Source organism: Cygnus atratus, chromosome 5 (genome assembly GCF_013377495.2).
Source record: "Cygnus atratus isolate AKBS03 ecotype Queensland, Australia chromosome 5, CAtr_DNAZoo_HiC_assembly, whole genome shotgun sequence".
In the NCBI taxonomy this organism is placed as follows: Eukaryota; Metazoa; Chordata; class Aves; order Anseriformes; family Anatidae; genus Cygnus; species Cygnus atratus.
In genome coordinates, this window is record NC_066366.1 from 1,814,268 (window position 1) to 1,839,965 (window position 25,698).

Below are 25,698 nucleotides of genomic sequence, written 5' to 3' on the forward strand. Positions count from 1 at the left end.
GTTGGTGACTAAGGGTAACTGAGCTCAGCTTAGCAATTCTTTAATTCTTTTGTTTTCCTGTCCTGCAGTGAGACATGGTCTTGGCAATGAGTCTTATGATAAAGGAAAAAGAGAGGTGAATGCTGCTAATAAAGCAGGAACTGCAGGAGGCTGTGTTTGTTTCTCTTACTTGTTTTGTAATGAAATCTGTTGTTACAGTGAATAAGCAAGAGGCAATGACATGCAGAATTGCACGTTCTAGTGAGATACTGACCTGCCAAGATTCCTTTCATTTACAACATACTCCAGGAAAAGCTTTTAACCAGAAGTGTCATGTTACCACTTAGTAAGCTGTTGTTAGAACAAGAGAATCCAGCATTTCTGAAACTGCAATTTGACATCATGGTGTAAGAGGTTTTTGTGATTGTAATCAGAAGGGTTGCTTTGTTTAAGTAGTGTTGTAAAATTCAGTATTTTACTTTTTTTTTTTAAAAGTTACTGCACTATATACTACTTGCAGTATTTCCTCACGTTGTAGCTAGCTTTTGTTGTTGTTGTTTCTGAATTCATTTCAGGTTCTCCACTTGTGAGAAGTGGTACCCATTATTTATGTCTTTGCATCTTGAGAGGTTCTTTGCAGTCATTTACTGATGATGCACTGGAGCTGGAATTCATTTGTTTGTACCTGTATTGTGCTGATGAGAAGTTATCTTCTGATGTCTTTGAGTAGCAGTGTTTTCGTGACATGGAAAAATTTATGGCTATGCATACTGCACACTTACTGCCTACATATTTCTAGTAATTAAGAACACCAAGTCTTAGAGGAAAGGTGTCATTACTACATAAAAATACAGTGAATGATTTAATAAGAACTTTGTAGGTCAGGTCTTAGTTTAATTTCACAAGTGACCAAAACTCTGCGGAGTGAAATGGGCATTTTTTTATTTTGTGTATATATATTTATTTATTTATTTATTTTTTTAGAGCTAGTACACTCCTCACATGTTATTAAAACAAAGTATCATCAAATCTTTCAAGTTTGTGCACTGAAAGGCTAGTAGGGCTAGTTGTTATCAGAACAACTCATTAAATAATAGTGGATGTGCATGATTTTTTGTTTGCTTTTTAAAAAGGTGATGAACAAGATTCCCAAAAACAAAAAGTTGTTGGTTCCATGAAAGTAGTGTATTCAGGTTTGAATGTACATTCAGAACTGTATCCAGCTGCAGTACGGGCTGCTTGGTCCATACAGCTGATCCCTTTATCTTGTGACCTGGAGTGTGTGACACATCGGATAAGGGATTCATTCCTCTCTCCTGCATTCCATTTCAGTAAATCCTTCCATGCCCATGGCCTCATCCTAAGCACGTTTTCGTTTGTCGGTTCTGAAGTTATTTAGGGAAACCCCTGAAACAACGTACGCAGAAAGAAGGATGCATCCTGCTGACATGCTCTTCCTTTTCCAGGAACTGACGTTCCTTCACCTTGACTGACAAACACACGGGATATTAAGTTTTTAATACTTGTGTGAAATAAAACACAAAAGTGGGAGGGGAACGGCAGTATTTGAGAACTTGAAAAGTAACTTGGGGTAGTTTTTTCATTTGTTATTAGCCTACTAATTAAAATACACAGGTTTTAAAAACTGAAGCTGATCAAAATACAGAACAAAATTCTCGTGGTTCCACAAAGGAAAACTATGCCTCGCTAATCTATTAATATTCTCTGAGTGCATAAACCAAACAGTGGATACAGCTGAAGTCACTGACATAGTTTATTTGAAGATTCCAAGTCCTTTGCCAAATCTCTTCAAAATAGGTCAAGGAAATTACAAGGCAAGGGGCAGTTGTGAATCAGGTAGTGACCAAGAGCACAGAAAGGAAACAAAATTTTACCTTACGGGTTCATCACAGCAGAATTGTTCCATATTAGAGCTGAGAATGTTTATATGCAGTAAATATCAGGAATAGGATTAGCAAAATTACAGATATTAGTATTATTTATATAGTTAGGATCAGATAAAGCCCTTGAGGGAAAGTTGGGGGAGACAGTTGGATGAAACAGCAGATGAAATCCAATGCTAATGAATGCAAAAGCATGCATATTGAAGGCAAGTAATTTGAACTGCACATAAGCTTCACTGTGTTATGAATTAATTTTACAAATTTAGAAGACATCTGAGCAACATTTTGGACAGCAGAGTTGAAGATCTCTGGCTCAGTAACCAACAAGAGTCAAAGAAAAAAAAAGCAAAAGCTAAGATGCATTGGGAATAGCATTATGGAAATAAAACACAAATCAAGAGATCCACTGTTGCCTGGAACGACAGAAACAAGAAATTTGGCAATGATAATTAGAATGACAAGGTAGATGAAACGCTTGTGGAAATGAAGAGGGGGGCTGAACATTTGGACCATTTTTCTTGAAGATCAGCTGTTTGGAGTTCGGGACAAGTATGCAAAGTTTTAATTGGAAAGCTCTGATCCAGTACAAAGACAATTCTCAGCTCATGTTGAGCAGGGACGTTCAGTAGAATAGATAACTTATGAATGCAGATCCGTCTTAGCTACTGCTCTGGAGACTGCAAAATTGGATTCTGACAGCTGTACCTGTAGGCTTATTTTGAAGGTCAGTAATTTAATTAAATTTAAAGTTAGTTCTTTATAGGTGCTTAAAAGTAGACAACAGTAATGGCTCAAGAAAAAAATTTGAAAATGGTATCACCTCTGTGCTTGTGGAAGAAGTCCAATAGCAACTAACTAATGTGGTAGGAAGCATTTATTAGGACATTATTCTGTTGCAGTGCTGTAGCAGGGTTCATTCTTTGTAAGGTGATACTTGAACCACTAGTTGTATTTGAAGCAGAATGAGAAGTAGGTGAGTTTCTTCAGATTAGGTTGTGAACCTTTTGCATAAAATTACCATACTTGTTTCTTGAATGTTTTACAGAAAATATATTACTTGAAAGGTTTGAAAATGTTGTATATATTTTTTCTCATCTTCTAAAACATTGTATATTTTTATATCTTGTATAACAAAGGATGCATATTGGCAGGTCCAAAGACAAAGAAAAATGAGAAGCAATCTAAGTGATCAAACGGAAAAAAAATTCTGAACAAGGTGAAATAAGAGCCTGTGACATATGTGGGAGACTAGTAGGTTCTTTTTCACCAGTAGATTCTTTGCATTTTTGTATAGAAAGCATTCATTGTAGTTGAATGATTTGCTGGTTAGTGAACACAGCCTTTTAGTTTTGCTAAAGTGAATTTTTCAAATCCTTTAACTCAGTTAAATCTAATTCTGAATAGAAATTCCATATGTAGAGGAATGGCTTTTTTTTTTTGTTAACCCCTTTTCTTGACTCCCCCCAAGAAATCAAAACCAAACCAAACCAATCAAAAAAACACTAGTTCTATCAGAGCTCTAAATTGTGTACTTTATTTCAGCAGATGATAACCAATGGCATAATGAAATCTTTTCCATGCCTAACTGTACAAAATATCAAGTCTTGTGACTTCATAAATGACTAGTATAACATATTTGCTTGGGGAACTATTGTGATTTTAATTATTTAGTTATGATTGTCTATAGTACTGACAACTAATTGTCATAGTGAGTCCCTTAACTCTATTTGCTGTGCTTTTATAACATCCTACATATTGGTAATGTAGTACCCATATGGCATGTACGTTGGGCTTGGACATTGTGTACATCTGCTCTTAGCCTACACGTCTCGGTTTGTTTTTGAATACTAATCTTTGTGCCTTAGAGACTGGTTGTGTCCTTTTGATTTATGGGTCTGAGTTTATTAAGCTAATTATATCTGAGCATCTCATAAGATTAGCAAATGTTACTTTTCCTGCTTGGAGCAAGTGAGGCAGATTTCATATTAAAAATTAGCGTGCTAATTAATGGACGTGGTAGTTCTGATTTAAATAATCTCTGTAATACAAAACAAACTTTGTAGGTGCATAAAAATAAATTTGGGATTCACAATGAATTGTATGAGGCAGCAAATGTACATTTCTGTGTAGCAGGAGAACTACTTTAAATAGGCTTTCTGGCCTAACCAGATTTCCTCTAATAGGTATTTTGCAGCCTTTTCCTCAACATTGAGAACAGTTGCTGTGAAAAAATATGGTAGCTATCATGACTATTACATATCTTTTAAATTCAATATCCTCACTTAAAAGAATGTTGCAAAAAACACGTACCATCATAAAGAAGCACTAATCTTGTCTTGTTTTTCTAAACAGAGCAGGTTATTGTAGATAAAACCAGCAATTCTGACGTAAATGTATCTGCTACTGACAATTCTGTTCATATTAGTATGGCATGAATGGAATAAGCAGTGGCTTATTTTCTAGAAATTGAAAGTTTGAGGGGGTTGGAAACCAGGTTTGGTTCAGGGAATCGCTGGGAGTATAGCTCTTGTACATTTACCATTAAGGATGACCTTCACTGTTTAAATCCTTTTGTAATATAATAAGTAGGTATGTAAAGGACAGAGTGACCACTTTAATTTTTCCAGTAGTTAACATGGATAGCAGTGTAGGGTAGCAGACAAAAAAAACTTTTTCACACAAAAATGAAGATGTCATCCTGAAATACAGACCGAGGTGGTGTAGCAGTTTCAGTTCTGAAGTCAGAAAAAGGTGCAAGAAGAAATATATCGTGGACATTTTTTGTCACTCACTCATTAGGTACTTCCAATGGTTACACATATACTAGAGCTCTGCATTTGGCAAGTGAAGGTGAGTGGCAGTTGGAGGATGTTGTCATTCCAGGCAGGCATTCTGGCCATGAAAGAGGAGGGGTGGGTAGTTAGGAATTTGTCATAGTTGTACTGTCCTGGTCACTGCATTGTTCTTCCCGTTCATTGATCCACAGCGTTCCAGAGAAACTCAGGATGAAGTTGACCTTGAGGACAGTAATATCTAATGGATAAGATTATTCCTGTTCTCAGGTTTGACAAATCCCTATGTGCTCTACAGCTATATGTGATACCCCCAAAAGTTAGGTTACTTATCAAAGTCTCTTTCCTGCATTCCACATCATGGATTAAAGTATAGTTTACTGACATGCCTAGAACATTTTTTGGAAGAGCAAAGCCTGCTTATCCTGGATAAAAGCCCCAAACCTGTAGCCAGTGCAGAGATTTGCAGTTAGGGTTTAATGTTACCAGTTGTTTACACAGAAGGCTTGGCCAGCGTAGCCTTCCCTTCTGAAGAGCTGTGGCCTTTTCTCTGGGCTCCCTGAGTGTCCACATCATTCATTCAGTAGTTCAGTTGTTTGACATTTCTTGTCTCAAGGAAGCTACTTTTCTGAGCAGCTTCCTTTGTCCCTGGTTAGATAGCTTCCCCTTCTGTGTTGTCATTAGTTTCCTGAAGAAGTTACTAGGTCCACTTCTTTGTGCCTCAATCTAGATGTCTCAATGTAGTCAGTACTTTAATAATGAGAAAAGCTTTTCCTGTAGTGAGAGAGAAAGTTATGGCAGCATGATACTGTCCGAGGAGCTACAAATTAAAAACAAAATAAAACAGGAACACCTACTGTCACCAGCAAGAAAACCTGTAAAAATCCGCAAGGCTTTTCCATGCCTTGTTATAGTGGTCAATAAGATTCTTCTAGGCAAGAGTATTCGAATGTGACAGTATATGTAATGCATGTGCCTAAACAGTGACTTGTATGTGTGGCTAACAGCGTAAAGTATTTAACAGCAAACATCTCTAGCTGGCAGTACAGAATCAATGATAAGCAATATGAAGCATGTTAGTTCAGTCAGATGGTTTGCTTGTGAAAGTCCCAAGTGTCAGTGTAAGTCATTTCTATCTGGCTAAGAGTGTACAAGGAACTGCTTGTTTGTGCAATAAACTTTTTTTTTTTTGCTTGTAAAGCTGAAATCAATCTATATATGCTTATGTGTGTGTTAAAGTCATGCAGAAATGATCAGCCTTTGTGAATTGCCACCTGGATTTAGTTAGAGAAAATCTAAGTTGTCTGAAGTTATGTATTTTCAGGACTGTTTTTTCTTTTTCTGGCAAAAATGCAGGCAGGATATGCATGTTCTTCTCTTGTAAGAGTACTGACTGGTTACATTTAGACACATTCATAAATTCTTGTATACATATATTTAGCTAGGTAGTAAAACCTTGCAGTCTTCATTAGAAGACTAAATACTTTTCTTTGCATAGCTAGTTAAGGCCTTATTGTGAATGTATGAATTTCAGTTCTATGATTGAGAATATTGCTTTTTGAATAATGTTCAAATAATAGTTGTGTATACTAGCTTCAATTCAGTTGACAAATATAGGATATGAGAATAGATCTCCATGTGTATAATTTCACTTCTCTCTGCCCCTTTAATTGAGAATTTTATTAACCCTTATTATGCTGATACTTGAGGGTTGTTTGTTTTGAAGCATTATAGTTATGTAACAAAAACCCCAAAACCATAATGAATATTTATTAATGCTTTCTCATGTATTTGTCCTTTCTGTATAGCATCAATTTCAGGCAAGAGTGAATATTGCTAAATATGCTCTGCTAATTGGAAGAAAAATCATCTCTGTTTAAGGTTTAATTTCTTAGAGTACTTCACCTGGTATGAGCTAGTACTTTGCACTAACTTGAGGCAGTCAGATTAGCATGTTCATGCCAGTGGCAAAATTTTAAGCGTATATATTGCTTATTGGCACAGAGGATTGTGTGTTCCTTATCATATATCATGGAACTCTTTGTAAAACAAACAAACAAACTTAGTTTGGAATGCAGTCTTTTGTATCACATTGCCTGCTTATCTGTGTACTGCTTATATGTTGTACTTTTTAGTAAAAGAGGATTTTTTTCAGTCTATTTGTTTTATAAGTATAACCCAATTATTTGTCCTTCTCAAAGAGAAGAAACTAGAGATGCATTGACAAACGTTAGAAATATGGGCTTTGAAGTCTGACATTACTGTATGTGGTAAAATCTAGTCAGAAATAGAACTCAGTGAATTAGAACACATCTCTGTTTTACTTGTTGAAACTGGAAAATTATCAGAAAATCCCTATTGACTGGAGAAAGATATGTTGCACGCATCTTCAAAAACAGTAAAAACAAATAATAAAGCAACAAAACCAAACAACAACAAAAATGGCTCTGACTTACAGATCAGCCAGCCACTCTTTGTCTGTGGGGAAGATCATGGAGCAAATTTTCTGGGAATGCATTTTTGAGCACCTGAAGGGTGATGTCTGGGAATAATCAACATGGATTTTGCAAGGGTAAATCACATTTGACTGACCTGATTGCCTTCTGTGATGAAATGATGGATTTGTGAATAAGGGAGAGCAATGAATATCAGCTAACTTGATTTTAGCGAGGCTTTTGGCATGATCTTCCACATCGTCCTGGTATTCAAGTTAAGATGTTAAGGTCTAAGTGGCTGGATTCTACTGAATGGGTGAAAAACTAGTTAGATCATTGGGCTCATGGGACCCTGTCTGGAGGATGATTACACCTAGAGTTTTTATAAGAACCTACCCTGTTTAATACCTTTACTGATGATGTGGAGGAGGTGGCAGAATGCTGTGCAATCAGATTTGCAGGTGATGTCCAACAGGGGTGCAGTTTAATGGACTTGAGGGCGGATCTGTCATTCAGAGAAACCTAGACAGGCTGGAAGAATAGACTGTCAAGAACCACATGAAGTTCAGCAAGGACTTATATAACAGAAGAAGAACATTTTTTATTGTCAGGTGAACCAAGTACTTGCACAGGTTGCCCTGGGAGATTGTGGAGTCTCCCTCCTTGGAGATATGCAGGAGGTGTCTAGATGTGGTCCTGGGCAACCTGCTGTAGGTGGCCCTGCTTGAGCAGAGGCTTGGACTAGACGGCCTCCAGAGGTGTCACTTCCAAAACAAACCATTCTGTGAACTTAAATTTGCAAAATGTAGTAAAGATTACAGAAAGATTGAAATATGCTTAGTCAGAGTAATACGCATCATGATAGTTTTATGCTATAGTAAAGTCCTCTAAACATTCAGCAATCCATTGAGATTCATCCAAAGTGAATTCTCATTATACTTGTCATACAAGCAACTTTATGATCTTAGCAAACATATTGCATTTTGAGATTTATTTAGATGAATAGTGTTTCAAATTTAGCTGCCTAAGGTAACTGCTTGAGAAAAAAAAAGGTGCTCTATGTGGGAAGATTGATGTTCTTTTCCGTGCTTGTTTACTGATACTGGGCTCGATAAAAATCATTTTCTAAATCAGTACACAGAGGGTAGGTGTGTATTTCAGAGATGATTGCCACCAGTACCTGCTTTCCAGATGTCCAGAAAGGGAATAATGCACATTCCTCCAGCTCAGGAGAAATTCCAGAGAAGATTGGATAAATTCTCAGTTGCCAATTCTTCTACTGTTTGGTGTTTTCTAAATCTTAATGGGAAACTTTCCCATCTTAGCCAGTTTTCCAGAATTCATCTATGGTCTACCTCTGTAGAGCACTGAAGACACTTTATTGTGGTAGCACATCTATAGGCTATCTGGCAGACCTTAAACTGAGTATGGTTAGTGAGATCTTTTTTCTGTAGGCATTTTCTCAGTGTTAAATGAGACGAATGTTCTTGGAAAGTGCTGTTGTTTACAGGCCTTGTGCCTAGAGGACTTGTGTGGTATCTCTAGGATCTGGGACTGAAGAGATGGGAGGTGATGCAGCTGGGCACTTTGGAGAAGTTGGGCCCTGCTTGAAGGGTGCTTCTTTAAAGTCTGATCTGCTTTCCTGGATTCTCAAGCAGAGGTTGAGTTGTGATGGCGAGAGCATTGGTTCCTGGGCTCACCTGCTGGTCAGGGCTCCAGGTATGAGCATGTTCTTGGTCTTTCTCCTAGGGCATGAGCTTGGAGGCTGCTTAGTGCACTTCCTGGGACACCCCAGGTCCTGTTGTCAGTTGCAGTGCTGAACTAAGCTATTTGTGTTGCCAAAGATAAATGGCTATCCAAAATAGCAATTAAAATAATGGAAACGTGATCTGTGGTGAAACTGTAGATTTGAACTATGCTCGAGACCTGAAAAAGAAGGCATGCCAGTTTTATGCTGCTTCTCATGAAATAAATAACAAATGTGGTAAAGGGGCTAGATTTTAAAAAAAATTTTTTCTGTCCTGCTTATGCTTTCTTTTTATTCTTAGTAGAAGAGATTCTAATATGGTTACTGTTACTTGAATTAGCCTAACTCCTTGCGGAGAAGAGATTCATTCTCTTTGTGTTCTTCTGTCTGCATTTCATTTCTTAGAAATTCAACCAACAGCTACTGCTCTGTGAAGTTCTGAGTGACTGAGGGTAGAAAAAGGGCATTTTCTTTAGCAACAGGAGTTTTGCATTTGCACTTGTCCTAGATATCTTTCTCTCTGGCAAAGAGATGTCATGCAGATAATGTGAAATAATGATGCATGTTTGCAAGGTGACAAGTAAAGTAGAAGATGAAGATGAGGTGTTTTGACAATTTCTTCTAGCAATTAAAAATACAACTTCTAAAAACAGATTTATATTCAATAAAACATAGTGCTACCGAAGATTTAACAAAAAGGTTAAAAATTTGCTGTATTAAACATCTATCTGCATACGCTTTTATGGCAAGACCTCTTTGCTTCCCAGGAAAGTAGGCTGGCAGTTCTTGCTCTCTCCTCGCTTGTATCTAGTCATTTGGGCCATGGTTGGGAGGAAAATGAAAAAAAAGAAAAGGAGAAGCAGAGAAAGTCTTTTTCTGGGCTGCACAGCCACTGTGGCAGGAAACAGTTCGCTTCCTACACAGAGCTTGTCTGGGGTTTGACCATTTGAGTTGAAGACTGACTTTACCTTGATATAGTTTCATAAGGATGTTACTTTGCAGCTTCTATGCTAGCTTGGTTTAGGAAACAGTACTGCTCTCTTCTGCCCCTGTGGAGGTCTGTGTTACTGGCCTGGGGCTGATTTGCCTAGAACCTGCTGTGAAGTCTGCTCTTGAAGGGGGGTGCAGTGGCAAGTACACTGCAGGACTTGTCACAATAGTTTCTGCACTCTTAGCTGGGGTCTCACAGGGGTTCTCAGCTTCAGATCTGAGCTCGATTCCCTGTGGGACCATACCCGCAATGTTCATCCCAATGCACGGGCTCAGGAAACCTTTCTAGGATCGGGGTTGTTATGGTCACTCTTGAACTGAAGTTCCACTCAGAAGACAGTCGAAAAGTGCTTCCCAAATGACAATGCGTGTTATTAAGGATTATTGATTGAGAACAATTTCTGTTATCAATTTGTGACCAAACAGAGGGAAAGGTAGAAAACATGAGCCTCCTTTAGCAGAGTCAGAGGAGGGTTTTTTGCCTGGTTTCTGGGCTTAGAAAGGAACGTACTCAATTAAATTCACATCTGGTTGGCTGATTCTCTTCATGGAGAAGCTCCAAATTCGTTGTGAAGATTAGGGTAAGCGTTTATGGTTTTTCAGGATTTTGAATGGAATTTGAAGTATTGTGTTTTCAAGCAGTGGACAAATCAGTTTTCTCATAGGTATTTGTTCACGTTCTAATTTTGGCATTTCTTTGTCTATATTATAATTTTAAAAATTGTTTTATACTTCATGTTGTGTCTTGGGATTTTATAACGTGCTCAGTCTTACTGTAGAAATGCACACAAATCCATTGAAGTTCCTCATGACAAAAAGTTTTCATCTAAAAGACATTGCCAAGTTAGTTGGAGTCAGCTTATTTATCAAAATAAGCTGCTTATTAATGGGAGTGGAATTTGGAAATCATAAAAAAAAATTTTTTTTGATAAGTATATAATATGCACGATTTGTTTTAAGAGTACAAACACCCTATCTTACTGTTGCTTTTTCTTCATAATAATGGTTAACAAATGCATTCGTATCTGAAAGAGGTCTCATGAGCAAGATAAAGAAAAATAGTTAGCCTGTAAAAAGTGCTTGCCAGCTAAAAATGTCCTTCGTTTCAGACTTTATGAATCCCTTCTTCTGTATTTAAACTCATATATTGCAAATTATGTAGTCTTTTTGTGTAAATTGGTGTGGGTTTCTTAATGTCCAGCATTGCAGAACTTGAGAGTTTTCCACAGTATTGGCAATTAGTTATTAACTCATTTCTGGCATGTCTTTCCATCTTTGTTCATATATATATATTTCTTAAGTGTCCTGTATTCCAATAAGCTCAGAAACTGGAATCTCCCCCTAAACGTTTCTTGATCTTTATTTGAAAAAGGATTTTTTTTTTCTTGATTAAAATGCATTCATACTAATGCCTAGCTTAGTTTCCTCTTTTGGATATCCGTTGTGTATAAAGTGCAAGAATTTATAGAAATTGAAGATCTGTCTATCTGTCTGCTTATGCAATAGCCTAAAACTGTGTTTGAACCTTTGTGCTCTGTCACATAGGCAGAACAGTTTGTCTACATTATTTCATATTAAAAAGCAGGCATTTGAGCCTTTGGGCTTATTTAAAAAGAAATCTTGCAAATGTCTTTACTTAACTATAAATAAATGGTTGCATGTTGATTATATATGTGTGGGATGCAGGTATTACTAAAATACTTAATTACTGATTTTGATAATTGTGATGCAGATAGCAGCCACAGAAAATCATCATGTGGTCATCTTTGACATTTGAATTAATTGTTTGAAGAACTGTTTATTTTGGCTAAGACGAGGATAAAACTTTAGATTGGAAGTTAGTGTTCTGAAGAGTCCTAATCCACATTTTGTTTTTTTCAAACTTCAACGTGTTGGTTTCAGCAGGAACTTGAATTCTGTCAACAGCTTGTTGCAAAACATCTGTGGACCAGGAATCTAAAGACCAAGTTCAAGAAAAACTTTTGCTTCCAGTTCCAAATGTTTTTAAAGGAAAGAAGTGAAGAAGTTTAGTTACTCTAAGACTTCTGGTTGGTTTGTTTGTTTGTTTTTCCTCTGAGTCGTACATGCACATTATACAAAGTCATTGTAGGGGGGCATTGCTCTAAAATGCTGTGCTCTTTGGTTAACCACATCAAAACAAAAAAAGCCTTCCTGAGATTTTTGTTACAGGATGCTAAGGTAGCGACAGAACAGTCTAGAACAGTCATTCCGTAGATTCTTTCTAATTTAATTTTAATTTCCACACTGTATTGGGAAAGAAGATCTCAAATTTGTTTAGTAATTGATTCAAGGAGGATACCGACAGAATGATGCTGTTCTGGACTGAAGACAGAGTCCATGAGGTACAAATGAGGTACATGAGGTACAAATTCCCTCTCTGGTGCTAGTTTGGTCTCTTAAAGTATTATCACTGTTGAGCTGTCACAGCTGATGAAATAAACTTTAAAAATATATTTTAGAACTCTTATTTTTCTTTCTGCCTAGACACCGAAGCCAGACATCAACACCATCAATTAATTTTAGTGTTTCCATATTTTTTCCTAAAAATTCTGTGGATACGTAAAGGTTTTGTTGCAGTAGAGGTGGAGAATGTATTTGCACTATATTACCACACAAAGAGGGGTTCTGGGCATGCCTGATGCTGTAACCTTGTTCTAGAAATGGTTGTCATTGCTTTGTTCTGAATCTCTCTCAAGAGGTTTGGTGATGGTGGTGGTGGTTGTTACTGTTTTTAGCTATGTATTAGAAAGTCTTAACTTTTTGATTACTGAATTGAAAAATGTATTAGACGGAAGTAGTGAATACCTCTGAGATGATCAGAAGGGACTAAAATCACTAAGGGTCCTAGGTGAATCTGGATCGTCAGCTCCTAGCCTCTGATGCATTGAAGGGGGAAAGGGTCTCAACTCACTTTCTTTGGTGTAAGTGGTTCTGTTCCTCGCTCAAGAATCTTATCACCACACTGTGTTTTATTAAGGTGTGACACTTTTAAGTCTGCATCAACTTTGTTTGCCAAATCTGAATCGTTTGACCCAGATTTTTCAGGCTGGTAACATTGCTGAGTTTCCTGCCAAACTAAACATTTTCAAGAGTATTCCTGCTCAGCACTTCTGAAAGTCGAGCCCTGTGACTTTGGTGTCCAGTTGTAGCAATTAGGGAATACCTGTAGGGAATACCTGGCTTTTCAACATTACGCAGAAAATCTTTGGCAAGGGCACAGGGTTATATGCTAGTTCCCAAAACAGCAATCAGTTGACCATGTGACTGATCAAACACTTGTATTATTTCACTGTACAAACACTTCCCCTGATTTATTTTCTGTTTATAATTGTCCACCTATTGCAGCTGTTCTCTCCCTCTCTTAGAGGCAATGAATCTTCTTTGGAACACTTAATGGATTAGTGCTGGAATCAAGAAACAACCTTTAAATTTCAGCAATGTCAATTACAGTATTATGCATTTATCTTCCTTATTTTATAATGAGCTCATAAGTGTTTTTATAGCAAGGATTCTTATGAAACATGTTTGTATTCTTTTTGCATTTTTAAAGCAATATGTTTTTTTAAACACTGATTGTCAAGGCATAAGAGACTCTGACCATTTATATTTGCTTTCATGGCAGTATTTTTCATAGCCTTAGCTGTAGACAGTCCTGGTTTCATAACATGGATTGTATGTAGAATGTATTCCTAAGTGGTCTGAGGTGCCCTTCAGCCCTGTTCTGCCATAGCGTAGTTGTCTAAAATCCATATGAACTGTCAGTAGCATGTTTGCCTATGTATAGGAAGCTCAGGGTACATTATACTGTTAGCATCCTCTGTTCAGCTTATCTCATTTCTTGTGACAGATGATATGCACAGCTTTTCCACACACCTTTGCTTTTCTGAAGTTCCTTTTGGTCACTTAAGGTGACACAGTTACAGGCAGTGAATTAAAAAAAAAATAATCTAAATTTTGCTGTGCGGCAAAGAATGTTGAGGTCATCTTTATGTTCCATCTGAATTTTCTCACATTGTAAAGTGGTTCTAGTAAGCTCGTAAACAAGTGGCTGCAGTCGGTTCAGGGAGATCAGTGATTTCCCACTCCCAGCTTTTCTTTTAAGGTATGGGAAGTACTAGCACCATTTATACTCTACTTTCTGGCATTTGGGATACAGTTTCCAAGCTGGTGTGGAAATATTAGATTTGTAATAATTCTTCAGTTTTGAACAGCTTTTTGGTGTGCTGAAAGACACAATGTATGCTGTTGAGCATCGGATTATCTCCTTAAACATATTTTGAACATGTTTGAAGGCTGGGGTGTTGGGAGGGAGGTTCTGAAATGATTTTAGAAAAGTGCAAGGCATTAGAGCAAGTGAAAAAATTCTTGTTGCATTTAAGTATGATAGATCAATGACACTTTGCATGCTAAGTTGATTAGTGAAAGTGCTAGATAAGGTGAAAATATTATGGTGCAACTTTTCTCTTTATGTACATCTTAAAGATGTTACTTGAAGATTTGTAACTTTTTCAATACTAAGAATATTGGCATTGAATCATAGGCCATCGTTAAATCTTCATTTAGGCATGTAATTATTGTACAAATGTTAGCACGTCATGTGTTTTGTAGAAATAAAAAGGCATGATCCAGGCTTTCTTTTTGTAGCATTTATTTTCCCTCTAGTAACTCATGCTGCAGAATATTGAGTTGCAAGCTACCATTTATAGATGGACATCTATTTACCTAAGGCAAGTATAACTCGCATAGGTATAATTTCATAAGTAATTTTTCTTCTCAGCTATAGAGTTTGTATTTCATGAAGGACAGAATGTAAACCCTTAGGAACCTAAGAATATCAGTCAGTGTAAAGATTTCCAACCTTTTTGTTTCATTGCTAATTTAAATCTTTTGAAAATGAACAGTTATTTGTGTGATTTACTATTCTTTTACTATATTATAAGCAGGACACGGTTCTTGATTTTTCTTCTGTGCTTTTTACTTTATCGCTGCAAACAGAGCTTAATTTGCTGTGTGAGCTGTATTTGCAGGTGTTCTGAAGTCACTGGGGACAAAAAGAAAAAACAGAGTAGAATGTCAGTTTTGGGGAGCAAGTGGACCTAAAGATTACTAAAGTATAAAGAATAACCCTAGTTTTAATTGTAAATACTAGCTAATGCTAGTAAGCGTTACTGTAGCTGGGAATTTACATGAAATGATACAGAAATGTATCCATCTTGGTGTGGAGAAAAAAGCTGTGTTTTTTCTCATGCCTATTGTAAAACATGATCTGCTGGCATTGCTCTGGTAGCTATGAATATAACTTATAGACTATGCTGCATTCTCAGTGTCAGGATAAATTCTTTGTTAATTTTTTTTTTTTAGCCACTGACTAAATCAGTGAAGTATGAAGTCAACCAAAATTAAAGATATTAATGAAGATGCTGACTTACTGCATCCAATAACATTAAGCAAGTGTTCTTAAAAATATACAAGTCTTTATGTTTTTAGTTAAGTACAAATGCACCTTTACTAAACACACAGTCACCACAGAAGAGGAAGAATGCCCGGATTGTTCAAATCCTGTCATATCGTTCCAGAAATTGTGCTCACTGTTATTACGGTTAGAGGGTGCGGTCAGTGCTTCAGGCAAGAGGCCAACAAGTGAGATGCTGTTGCTGTGCCAGTTTCATGAAGATGGGTTTGTGGAAGTGGACAGCGTTAGTCACTTTGGTTCTGTCAATTTAAGATGGTACATAATTTTGTTATCGAAGTTGCCTATAGGAAAACCAATCTAAATCTGTAAAGTTCAATTATGTAGTACTTACCTTCTTCCTTATTGCCATGACTTCACCTTTAGGAAAAAATATCACGGACTATGTTGCTTCTGAGGCAAGGCCTGAGATTTTCTTCCTGCAGGCCACCAATTTCATTTTTACAGGATGTGTAAATTCTGCCTAGGAATTGTTCATCTCTGAGACTGTTGGGGATAGGATACTTGGCACATGCAAGACAAAGTCAAAATTCACAATGGTACAGGGAATAGGAGCTGATATTCTTGGGAATGAGTCATGGCTACAGTATTGCTGTCTCATTGTGGCTTTGGGGAAGTATTTTTTGGAATGGGCAAGCTTTTGATGAGCCATAAAACTGAGGTTTGCCCACTATGAGTATTGAAGATCTCTTCATGCAAACGTAGGAGTGTTAGCCACTGTTTTCCATAAGGCTGTGTCTTGAGTGATGACATTCTGCCTGTGTTTCTCCAGCAGCTTCCCTCTGATGAAGTGCAATATGTCTAGCTTTAAAATTGTTTTTTAATTTCTCTGAATGGGGAAAAAAAAAATCAATTTCAAAAAGAGAGTGTTACTTTTCATGAGTGGGATGCTGCCAAAGTATTTATGTGAGTAAAGTGCGCATTGTTGAATGTTAGGTGGAGTTGGACTGCAGGAGGCGGTGTAACACAGAAAGTTCCCTAGTTGTACAAATGGCTAAAAAAGAAACTACAGGACTCTTTCTCTATGAAGTTTGGATTAATGTGGAAGATCTTTGTAGTCACAAATGAAATTGTTTACTGCAACTGTTAGCAACCACAGTGGCAAACAGAGGTTTGAAGGTAACATGAGGAATGAGAAAAGAACTGGCAGGTAGCATCACATCTTATACCTCACTACAAACGGCGCTTTGACTTTAAGATTACTTGTTTCCCTGTTAGGGAGAATTAGTTTAAGTATATGCCAATTTAGAATTAAAGGCTGATGCAAAAATTAAAGAAAAGGATGCCCAAAAGTCTTAATTTAACCAAAACTTTTCATAGGAAGATATCTCAGAGATGAGAAGGCTTAAGGCATGCTTGACGTTTTTCCAGTGTGCATTGATTGTATATTGAACTATTGAAGAAAATGAATACCAGCATAGAAAAAGTATGTTACTCCTTAAGTGTCTGGAGAAATATAACATTGAAGAGAAGTAGTGGGGGGTGGGATGGAATCTGTGAGGCCATGTAAGGGGATGGTAAATTTTTAGTCTAACATATTGTAAGCCTTGTCATCAGTGTTTAAGAGAGAACCCAAGAAAGGGTTCTGCAAAAGATCTGATGTAGTTGCAGCAAGGAAAAACGATTGTTCAGCAGCCCTTTTTTTTTTTTTTTTTTAAATCATGTAGAATTATAGACTAAATTTCTTCAGTACAGGGATCAAAGGATGTGGCATCTCAAACCATGTACTTACCAATGGAATATAAGTGAAAGATATTTATTAGAGGTCATAATGGAAATGTTGTAAGATAAAGCAAGATTTTGGAACCAGAGGTAAGTGAAGAATGGGTCAAAAAGCTGCATGTCACTGGGTGACCAAAGAGTAGGTGGTCAGTTATGATAGAAAATTACATTTTCCTGGATTCTGGTGGGAAGGCCAACTGAAACAGACTCTGTGGATAATGATTCAAATTTTGGTCTGCCACTCAGTCTGTAAACATGTTTATACATCCAGTTCTTACTCTGAAATGATGATAAATCATTGTATATTGTTAATTTCTTTTGGCTTAACAATAATGAAATAAATGATGTCTTTTTTTTGTTGATATTTTCCCTCTCCCCCTACTGTGGTTGTTATAATTCTGTTTTTGAACCATAAAATGTCTGAAACAGTGAGCTGAGGGCACAGAGATGTCAGTTCTCTTACTGGCAGTATGTAGTTTGACGGCTTGGTCGTTACATCTGGACGTTTGATGGCAATTTCTGTGACTTGGAGGTAGTGTTTTGCTTGTGGTTTGCAAACTGAGAACACAAGTCAGTGAGCTTTCTCATAACCTATAGTTTCAGATAACACTGTCTAGATCCTGGCAGAACTATTCTTTTCATTCCCTCTGCTTAATTTTGACCTGGGTGTTGTAGTATGTTCTCCATTCCCATATCTGCTGCTCATCTGCTTAAGTCACTTGTTTATTTTCTTTACTTTTTTTTTAATGCGGACAATTGGAGGAATGTTTTTAATATTCGTGAGTTGTTCCATAGTAATACAAACACATTTTTTAGTTCATAGCTATGAGAAGTCTAGTTATGAGAAGAGAGTTTAGACTTCTGATGGTTTAGTAGACGGTGATATTGCATGGAGCAGGTTACAAGCATTTTCACTAGGCTTTCATGTCCGCCTATCTGTATTTGTTCTAATGAATCTCTTTCCATATTTGCAGGTGGACGGGAAGTTGAACCCATCTATAAAAATCACTGGATAGTAACGATTAATTTGATGAACTTGTATAGTTTGCTTTTTAGAAATTATTCTCCAGGTTCAGGACTTGGTATTTTCCTTTGTCAAACTTGTGAAGTTTTTAATATATGGATGTAGGATAACTCTTGGATTTAAGTTGATGGGATCCAGGGTAATTATATAAAAAAGCATAAGTCAACATAAAACTATAGCTAGTACCAGCTAGTTGGCATTGTCAGTATGTGTACATTATAGGTCTTTGTTATTTCAGGCTGGACAGTCTCTGAAAATATGAGCTTCAGTCCTTCAAACCAGCAGTACCAGCAGGAGTTGTTTTTACAATAATAATAAGAGGAGCTGTTTCTTTTTTCATACATTTATTTCCTAGCCTTAGGCAAAACTGCAAAAGATGAAATTAGTTTGGACATTTAACTTTTAGGCTTACAGTCATATACTGAAGATTTGAGCTAAATTAAAAAGAAATTAGAGCATAGTTCTCTCTTTGTATAGAGAGGGTTTTTTTGTTGTTGTAGTTCTGGGTGTAAATGTAGTTTATGAAATACAGTACAGTAATTTTCTGACTACTTACAGGAATTTGTAGGCCTGCATGTAACACTTTGCCTGTATACAATCAGTGTTTTCAAGTTGGTAATGTTAAAGTATTTAAGAAAATGTGCATTATTTTGAAAATATATCTATGGGGTGTGGGGTGCAGAGCAGTATTTATTGAAAAATAGAGTCTCCATCCATTGGTCTCTGTTCTCTATTTAGGTACAAATAAAATCTGTGTGTAATTGAAAAATCATTAAGGCACTCTATTGTGAACTTACTTGTGTTGGCCAAAATTATTTAGGTAATATCTCATGTCTGGTATGCTTTTTCTTAAGAAAAAATAATTTTTTGCAAATTCCATGATGTTCTGCTCTGTTTTTAAAGGGTTCTCCAATCCCCAAATACTCTGAAAAATTGCTTTTCTTTTGTGCTGTTGTAGATTGAGTTTAGAACAGAACTGTTAGCTTTCCAAATGTCGTGGGTCAACACATGTTTCCTGGTATGCAACTGTTGAAAGGGTTTTTTTTGCTTGTTTTTTCAGTTCATTTTTTTAATGTAACCCATACACACATTGTCAAAGCTCATATACTATTCTTCTAATGTTTGTCCAGTACTGCATAGTTATTTTCAAATTTTCACATAATTTGTTTGGAGTTTACAGCAAATATTTTTCATATTTTTTTAGTATGATCTGTTTTGTATTTTGAAGACTTAAGAATCTAGGAAACACTGATGCATCAGGAGACATTGCATGCAGCAGACTATTTCTGCTCATCTTGTATCATTACTCCTGAGACAAAATGATGAATACGCTGATGCACGTGTAGGCAGCTTTGCAGTCCTTGCTGCTCAGACAAGACCGTCACGTCTGAGATGTTGACATCTCCAGCACATGACATAGTCATCATCTTACCAATACAGATTTTGTCTTGCAGTAGCATTTTATAAACTTCATGATATATTGAATTTTAGTTTTAGTGTGAGCATATGGAAAGCTGTGTTCTTACTTCCCTGTGGAAATGTTACCTGTCATCTGTTGTCTAAAGCAGCAGTTTCACACTTTCATGGGCTTGTAGGTGTCAATGCTGAGCCACTCACACAATTTGGACCTTGTATTTCAGTCTTCTTTCAAGCTTGACTCTAGCAGCTGTGGTTTGCTTGGCTGTGTAATATATTATATTAAATGAGGGATAAAGCAACAACAACAAAAAAAACTACTTCAGTATTTCACCAGCACACTGTACAGTCTATTAATAGGGGTTAAAGAAAGTCCCCAAGTTTTCAGGTGATTTTCATGGTTCTTGTATCATGAAAGAATAAGTAGTCATTCTTTCAAAAGAACATGCTGTCCTTTTGGATAGCTGTATTGCACAAGTGATGTCCAAGTCAAAAGTCTGGTGTTGTGTTTTTTCTTTTTTTTTTTCTTCTACTTTTTATTTTTCCTGCAGATGGCTTCCTCTTGGGTATAATTTGGAATAAAATTCAGTACTGTTAAGTGATTTGGCTCTTTCTTTTATTCAAAGTATGTAGGACATTACAGATGCCTTGAAATATTTCTATTTCCTCTGTATACTTATGGGACAATAGAAGGGAACCCCCCACGGCTGACTAGTGTTTCTATTTTTATATATAGGAGTACCATGAACATCTGATTAGTTTTGAAGCAGAAGCATGTTATTCGTTTAACATTTTCAATAAGAATGTTGTTGTTAACATTTTATTTTCCATGTACCAATTTTTACAATTCAATAGCTGCTGCTATTATGTAGCAATTCTTTGATAATATTTTGCTATCAAGTTTATTGTAATAATTACATATATTGCCCATCTCTTGTTTGCCGTTTACATGAAAAAGATGTGGTTTCTATTTCAACTCCCTGTATTTTATGAGGTGATCTATAATTGATGATGTTCAACAATGGTCAGTTTGAAAGAAATTACAAGGGCAGCCTAGTTGCATTTGGATACAAGCAACTAGAGTTACCTTTGCCAGTAAAGAAATAAGAGGAGGCCTTTTCTGGGTGTGCAGTCACCACAGAGGTAGCTTGCATGCAATTGAGATGTGCAAGTGTATTTATACAGGGTATTTTTCTGCACTTGTTAGTTGTCTTGGGACATAAAAGGAAATGTGTGCTCTTTTCCACGCAGTAAAGTAAGCAGCTTGCATATTTCAGTTGTCTTAACTTTGCATTGTTTTAATTGATTAGCAATCACTGGCATTTTCAAGCCGTGAAGTATTTTACAATTATTGAGCCTGCCAATTATTTTCTATTAAATTATCAAGCCATGATATAATTACCTAGTGCCTATCAACCCACATGAAAATTCTTTATGCCTCTGTATTCAGTCCTATTCAGTACAAGAACCAAATTTTACTTCAAATGTTATAGCATTTTATATTGTATGTTGCTTATAAAAAACAACAACAACAAAAAACTTCCTTTTTTAAACAAATTGGTTTCTTTTTTAATCTTTTTCTCCCAACTTTCTGGCTTCATGGAGAAGACATATGTAATGCGTCAGTTGATTTAGTCTGACCAGAGTCTATTAATTAGCACCACTGATACGTGATATGATGTCCAGCAATTCCAGTTACATCAGAAAGATTCTGTTCTGTACAAACTGATGGCATTTTGAGGTGAAGATAAGACTAGAGCATCTCCTGAGCTTAAGTGAATTGATTGCCCTGATGATACCAACATGCTATACACTGCAAAGGAAACAAACAAACAAAAAAAATCCCTGAATCCTGTCAGTTTGATTTGGTAGAAAATTTCTTCTCAGCCCTTGGTTTGGCACATGACACTTAGTCTTGTAAGCAAGATAGGTCAGCCAGAATTCTCTGCAGCACCTGCCAGCCCAATGACGGGCTGGATCTCTGCTGTTGGCTCTCTTGCAAAAACTTGGATGTCTGATTAGGTACTTTGGTGGAAATTCTGTCTAAATCTCTATGCATGAATGGCTGAAGCTCTGAAGTATGAGATTTGATTATAATATCATAGTGTAAAGCTTCAAGTATTATGAGCACTTTTGAGCCCTAAAATGGAAAGAGGTGAGCAAGAGGTTTCCTATACAGATTTGAAGGTTAGAGGAACCTCCACCACAGTATGGGCTGACTTTCTCTGACACACAGGTGTTGAATGATGTCTTGCAAAAGCTAATTTCAGGAGCATCTTTCAGAATTACATATATATATATATATATATATGTATATATATATATTTATGAGTTAAGGACTTGGACTCCAACTGTGGTGAGCCCACTGCTTACCCCAATAACCTGTCCCAGTTTTCATCCCCTTCTTAGAGAGTGACATCTTATTTTGAGGTTTGAATTTTTATGATGATGACTTCTGGATCTTGTAATACACTGGATCTGGGAATGCTTTTATCTGCAGTCCACTTACTAGTAAACACCTTATCTGTGTATCTTATAAACCTCTTATCTAACATCTCACTATAAAGTGTTTTTCAACTCTCTTAGGAAAAAAAAAAAAGAAAAAGCTGAGATTTCTTTGAGATTTGTAATCAAAATCTTTTGAGATTTCAGCAGAGATTTGACAGATTTTGGAATCTCTTATTGTTAAACTCACAATATTATATTTGTTTTCCAGCCCTAGTTATGTATTTTTGTATTAGTTAGAAAACTTTCTTCTGCATTCTCTACACCACATTCTCAAGTGATTTTTGTAGCAATTCTGGGACTTCCCAGTAATGACACATGGGAAGGAATGAGGATTTTTTAGCTGGGAGGAGGTTTAGGGAATTAGATAATGCTGTCTTGAGGTGGTGCCTTCTACAACTGTCCTCAGTCCTCTGAGTTATAGCTTAAATGTGTGTGTGTGTTGGGGGGGAGGGGGAATGGGAAGCATTAACTGCAGTTTCATTTGATTAAAATGCCTGATTTTAAAGTGCCTTTTTTGTTGTTGTTTTTTCTTCATGTGTTTCCCGTCGGATTAATATTTTAATCTCATAATGTCATACTATTAATTTTTGAGTTACTGGTGGTCTTTACCAGTAAACTTTCTAGATGACTGTTGATTAGGTTATAAATATACCAAGCAGTGGTAGACGAAGCACTGCTGTCTGAAAAACCCCAGTAGAGGTAGCTTCATTGATGTGTATGTCTGCTAATAGTTCTCTTTCCCAAATTGTCAGGAAGGTAGTCTTTTAATCCATAGAATGTAGCTGTAGTAATTTCTTATAAAAAGTTTAATCATCACATAGCACCAAATCAAGTATCTTTAATCAATTAATTAAATAAAAAATCCTGTATGTCCTGCTGTTGTGGTTGCATTTATTAGCCGGGTTGTAATTCTGTTACCCCACCTCCACCCCCCCCAAAAAAAGGCTTAATGGCTTAAAAATGTTTTAATGGCTTTTTTTTTCCCTACATAAACATACCAGTTATCATTCTGTTTCTGACTTTGATTTTTGTCTCTGATACAGCTTCAAACTACCTTTTTGTTGATTTATGTGAGCTCACTGTTGTGCTGAACTAGTCCATAAATTCTTGTGGACATTCTTGTGACCCTTTTAAAGCATAGAAGTAATGTATGTGGTCTCTAGTTCCCTGGTATTTTCCCCTTCTGGAAAACTTGTGGAATATTAACTAATATTAGTGGTAAAGAGCTTCTCAGCGGTTTCATTTTACATGCAAGTTTCTTGAGCTAGTCTGTTTGAAAATGTTGAATTTTATCAAAGTTTCTTGCACTCTTTTTTTAATTCCGGTAACATCTTATGAAATAAGATGCTCCCATTTTACAGACATACAATTCTAAATAGAATTCCTGATGTTCTATTTTACTCTGCTTATGATGGAGAAAGGAGAACATACAAGCTGCAGTTTTCTGGAGATTGCACAGAACTCAAACCCAAGATGTCTTTCAAAGATGGAGTACAAAGGAGAAATGCTGAACTGGAGAAAAAGCAGGTACCAGGATTAGATAGGAACTGAGAAGTACAAACTTTCTCATTGCCAGTCCTCTCTGAAGTATCAATTTGGCAGATTTTGGAATCTGTTATTATCTTGTTTAGAAACTGCTAAATTATGCAAACCTACCTAGAGGAAATGCAGTTTATTTGTCAGAATTGCTGTTCTGCTGACAAGCCATTAATTAGTGCACGTGACAGCATTTGCACTGGCACCAAGTCTAGTTGTTTACACTAGAGCTTTTGCTAGACCAGCTCTCGCACAGGTATTTTTCGTGCCACATGCATAAGAAGTCATGCCTGTAACGTAGTCTGGCAGCAGCACTCACTGGTAGTAACACAGCACTTGACTTCGGGGGAACAGAGGACAAGTGTGGTCCTGTGCTGATTCCCTGTTTCCACACAGGAAACTGGAACTTCATGGAAAGCACCAGACTTTTCAGCTCTCTTTTCATGCTGCTGCAGATGGTGATGTATTTTAATTTGATCTCGGGGAGCGTGCTGACAGGAAGTGCATTTGATCTTTCTTCATTAACACTATGGAAATGTAAAATTCTGTAGGAGCAGCCAATGCACAGAATTCATTGTTTTAATGGGATACATTCATCTTGCAATCCAGTAAACTTTTTTTGGGGATTTATTTCAGGTCCTAGTCGAGGCTTTCACTCGCATGAGAAGTTGTTTCTTTGTGAGATTTTTAGCCACATTTTCCTGTTTATGTACTTTCCCTTCTGTTTCTTTGTGGAAACTCACACATGCAAAAGGGGAAATTGATTGTGACCCTAAGTGGGTAACAGTAACATGAGGCATGTAAGAAGTATTGTTAAATTCCAACATGAACAGACCAGAAGAACGGAGAAAAATATACCTCCTTTTCTGTAAGTTCCTTCAATTCTTTTGAATTTAAGTTCCCTTGGCTGCACGAAGTTTTTGGTGTGATGAACCTTTATCTCTGTCCCCTCAGTTTGCAGGTGAAACCGAACAGAGTGAGAGGTGGCAGAGATCGATGTGAGCGTGTGCTTGGCAAGGTGCTGAGCTGAAGGCTGCACTCCTGGATGCACTCTCATTTCAGGCCTTCTACTTCTCACGTGGATAGAGGTGCTTATGCTGGGCTAGTTGTCTGCCAGACCATGTAAACTCCCTTGGGCTTTCCAAAATGCCCTCCTCACACTAGCTGTCCCATACTCCTTGTGCTGGATTTCTCTGTAGTAATTGCAAGAGTTCAGTGGGCAGACTGCCTTTCTGGTGTTGGCATTGGAGGGACGTGTTCGCTCTGGTCTAAGCTAGCAGAAGGCTGCTTGGGGTGAGCGTCATCCACACGCCAGATCTTGGAGGCATACCGTGTTTAGCAGTATGTGTATGTGAAAATAAAAGAATAGGAGAGGGGAAGGCAGATGAATTTGCTCTCCGATGACCAGAACAATCGGAAGAACTGTTCTAATGTTCAGAAAAATTAGAACAATTTACTGGGATAGACTGCACTGCAATTTTGCTGGCATTATTTCTAGAGGATAGACCAGAAGACTTGGCTCCTGGTTAAGGAAACTGATTAAATTTCAGTCTGTGGATGGGAGGAATCAAACAAGACAAGAATAAGTAGTAAGCTGAATCCTGCAGAGGTTGAGTATGACGTACCCCAAAACCTGGAATGGTTTGTTTTACAAGCATATGTTTTAGTCTAATTTCTACTGTCTATATTAAGACCAAATTCTGAATTCTTGATTTGTTTGCATATTTCAAGACTTCCTGTTCTGCGTTTTGTCATCTGGAGGCTGTTGGCATCTCCTTCAAATCTCTAAGCCTATTTTGCTGCAACTGGCACAGGCCCTCTCACTGCTAGGCCTCTGTCAACTCGGATCAATGTTGGTTTTAGTATACAGGGCGTTACCACCTGGTTATACATGCATGCACTCATGTATGCACCTTCTCTTGAAGTGTTGAGTCTTGGAACCCTTTGCTGGCAGGTTTATTCTAAGGAATTACAAGATCATGAATGCAAAGATCGTAACCCAAGTTTGCTGATGTTTCTTTTTTGCTTGTTTGTTTGTTTGTTTGGTTTTTAACTGTTAGAGTACAAAGGAATGCATCTTTAAATGTGTTCATGGTAGCAAGGTTGGATGTGGTATTAATGGTGTGGTTTAATATCTGATTGTGCAGGTATGAA

The 25,698-nt window shown here is 37.0% G+C and overlaps 1 protein-coding gene and 1 long non-coding RNA gene across 6 annotated transcripts in view; one reads left to right on the forward strand and one right to left on the reverse strand.

The window, feature by feature from the left end:
• The window catches only part of SBF2 (SET binding factor 2), a 260,328-nt gene that overhangs the window by 73,790 nt on the left and 160,840 nt on the right, over window positions 1-25,698 (forward strand). The window lies entirely within an intron of this gene.
• Window positions 14,500-15,870, reverse strand: LOC118249789 (uncharacterized). Its single transcript, XR_004779208.2, has 3 exons — window positions 15,673-15,870; window positions 15,372-15,580; window positions 14,500-14,909 (listed from the first exon to the last, which is right to left on the reverse strand). It is a non-coding gene; the product is annotated as an uncharacterized LOC118249789 (long non-coding RNA).